The sequence below is a fragment of the Rhagoletis zephyria genome, unplaced genomic scaffold (assembly GCF_001687245.7).
Source record: "Rhagoletis zephyria isolate East Lansing unplaced genomic scaffold, Rhagoletis_zephyria_1.1 Rzeph_scaffold_06282, whole genome shotgun sequence".
Taxonomy (NCBI): domain Eukaryota; kingdom Metazoa; phylum Arthropoda; class Insecta; order Diptera; family Tephritidae; genus Rhagoletis; species Rhagoletis zephyria.
This window is the reverse complement of record NW_016163365.1, coordinates 31,433-34,911: the sequence shown is the minus strand read 5'-3', so window position 1 is coordinate 34,911 and position 3,479 is coordinate 31,433. Positions and strand designations below refer to the sequence as shown.

The window sequence follows — 3,479 nt, the reverse complement described above, 5'->3', positions numbered from 1 at the left end:
CTCATATTTTAGACAGTTAAGAATGGTGGTGTCTTCTTAACATTTTTAATTTTATGTTTTGGGCTAAATTGTTGTACGTTCTATTAGCAATTATGTATTTGCAGAAAAAAAAAATTTGCCGCAATGCATCGAGATGAAACGCTTTTCTCTTATCGCCAAATGTATTTTGTATGGAAAACGTTTGCTGTAGATATTTACCTCGCATGAGTTTTTCAACAAGTATTGACAGCGAGCCTAGCGCATTTGCGATACTCATTTCATCGTTTTCCATCCAAATACATTGGGCGTCAAGAGAAAAGCGTGAAGAACTTTCGTCTCGATGCATTGCGGCAAAATTTTGCTTCTACAAATAATTACTAATAGAACGTACAACAATATTAGCCCAAAACGCGATTTTAAAGTTAAAGTAAAGATGTCAGTAATATTAAAAATAATAATAACTTTTATAAAAAAAATGTTTGACCAAATAAAAATAAAAATAGGAAGAAAGCTCCATCATTCTCAACTGTTTAAAATATGAGCAGAATCGGTATTGCCAATCGCGAAAACACAATTAAAATCTAAACAATTTAGCTATAACTCCAAACTAATTCGAATTTCGAAAAATTAAGAAAATTTTATTTTTCTTTTATCGTTGTGAAGCATAAACAGATCGTTGCATAAAAAAAGGTCGGCCTTCGAAAAAATGGTGGCCCACTTCACAAATTTTTACTCATGTACATACAGTTGTCCACAAAATAATAAGAGTGCGATATTTTTACCAGTTTTAGCTATTTGTCTTTTGTCAAATAAATTCATATATGTAAATATCATATAAATTCAAATTTATACTTTGTACAAGAATTATAAAAATTTCGCAAATTTTCACCCAAGTTTCAAACTTTTTAATCAGAAAGAAAAAATTGTGGTATGCAGTTTTGTAGCCCATTTAATTCTAGCAGAAGTTTCAAGCTTCTAAAAAATTCCGTTGATTTATGGCAATTTGTTTTGCTGGCAGTGTCCTCCATATAAAAGAAAATTGTCAAACATACTTTGTATGGAAAAACGTGAAACACCTCAACCAAAAAAAAATCTCAAAAATTAACGACATCTTTAACCAACTTGAAACTTCCGCACGTGTGTCAAGTTAGCACTACACTTTTCGAATTTGGAAAAGTTAACTACGGCATTAATTGTAGTGTTTTTGTTGTAAATTTGTTGTGGAAAGAAAAAATTTGTAGCTCTCGTTTTTTAAGAAAAAATGGTATGTAGTAGAGCTCTAGATACCCGGGTATCGAGCAATTCGAGTAGCTCGATACTCGCTCGAAACTCGTTCATTGCTCAACTGCTCAAATGTTTGTTCAAAATTTTCGAGCTTTTGAACAATTTCATAAACAAAAGAAAATTTGTAAATTGTATTTGTCTGCAGCTGCTTTCTAATTCATGTTAAATAAATTATATTGTTAAATACCAATGTAACAATCTTTGCATTATATATCAATAATTTGAAAAATTTAAAAAGTTGTTACCAAAAATGTCAATATCATTATATATATATGTATACATATATATATCATATATATATATATATATATATATCATGTATATGTATCTAGAGCTCTACAATATAATAAAAAAACATTGCTCAAGTTACTCGAAAAAACTCGAATTGCTCGAGCTCATGCTCGAAAATTTTCGAGTAATGAGCATTGAACAAGTGTGCGAGTACTCGCTGCTCATATACCCGGGCTGTTTGAAAATGTGCGAACAAAATCGAGAGCTCTAGTATGTAGTGCTAACTTGATACCATACACCTAGTCGATAGAATTGAGATATCCAATATGTTACTATGCCATTAATTGTAGCTTTTAACTTTAAAATTTGTTGTGGAAAGAAAAAATTTGTAGCTCTCGTTTTTTAAGAAAAAATGGTATGTAGTGCTAACTTGACACCATACACCTAGTCGATAGAATTGAGATATCCAATATGTTACTATACCATTAATTGCAGCATTTAGCTTTAAAATTTGTTGTGGAAAGAAAAAATTTGTAGCTCTCGTTTTTTAAGAAAAAATGGTATGTAGTGCTAACTTGACACCATACACCTAGTCGATAGAATTGAGATATCCAATATGTTACTATGCCATTAATTGTAGCTTTTAACTTTAAAATTTGTTGTGAAAAGAAAAAATTTGTAGCTTTCGTTTTTCTGGAAAAAATTGAGTTGACCCTTTTCCGAACAAAATTTAGTATGTAGTGCTAACTTGACACCATGCACCATTGACGACAGAATTGAGATATTGAAAAGGTTACAACGGCATTAATTGTAGCTTTTAACTTTAAAATTTGTTGGGAAAAGAAAAAATTTTTAGCTTTGTAGTGAGTTGACCCTTTTCCGAACAAAATTTAGTATGTAGTGCTAACTTGACACCATACACCTAGTCGATAGAATTGAGATATCCAATATGTTACTATGCCATTAATTGTAGCTTTTAACTTTAAAATTTGTTGGGAAAAGAAAAAATTTTTAGCTTTGTAGTGAGTTGACCCTTTTCCGAACAAAATTTAGTATGTAGTGCTAACTTGACACCATGCACCATTGTCGACAGAATTGACACATGACAACATGGTGTGATAGCTATTGATCGTCCAAATGCCCAAAACAATTACTTGACACACGTTGGATGGTTTACAAAAAGTTTTAATTACTGATTATAATAAATTTACGAAAAAGATGCAATCTTTTAAATTTTAGCTGCCTGTCAATCCATAAGGGATCAAAGTTTACCACGCACCAACGAAACAAGCATGCATTTTTTCGTACCAGGAGAAAGCATCGAAAGCCTATACCTTATCAATGCATAAGAGCCCTGCAGTAAAATTTAGAGACAGTCTGGCAAAGCGCTAGTTCCGAACTACATATCTCAAAACTATCTCTGAACTAGTGCAAAAGGAATGCAGAGCGGGACAGTTGAAGTTTGCGGTGTAAATGTGCAAATGCTCACTACTCGTACAATACGAAAGTAGCTCACGAGAAGACCTCCGACTCAACTATCGTTAGTCGTGAGTTCAAATCGCGGTGGAGGCAGTTGTGAGTTTTCAAATTTAATGATTTCCACAAAAAATTTACAACAAAAAAGCTGCAATTAATGCCGTTGTAACCCTTTCAATATCCCAATTCTGTCGTCAATGGTGCATGGTGTCAAGTTACTAAATTTTGTTCGAAAAAGGGTCAACTCAGTTTTTTCCAGAAAAACGAAAGCTACAAATTTTTTCTTTTCACAACAAATTTTAAAGTTAAAAACTACAATTAATAGCATAGTAAAATATTAGATATCACAATTCCATCGACTAGGTGTATGGTGTCAAGTTAGCACTACATACCATTTTTTCTTAAAAAACGAAAGCTACAAATTTTTTCTTTTCACAACAAATTTTAAAGTTAAAAACTACAATTAATAGCATAGTAAAATATTAGATATCACAATTCCATCGACTAGG

At 31.7% G+C, this 3,479-nt stretch overlaps 1 long non-coding RNA gene across 1 annotated transcript; it reads right to left on the bottom strand.

The window, feature by feature from the left end:
* Window positions 1–2,044: 2,044 nt before the first annotated feature.
* Window positions 2,045–2,874, bottom strand: LOC108373022 (uncharacterized). Its single transcript, XR_001848920.1, has 2 exons — window positions 2,576–2,874; window positions 2,045–2,083 (listed from the first exon to the last, which is right to left on the bottom strand). It is a non-coding gene; the product is annotated as an uncharacterized LOC108373022 (long non-coding RNA).
* Window positions 2,875–3,479: the final 605 nt, after the last annotated feature.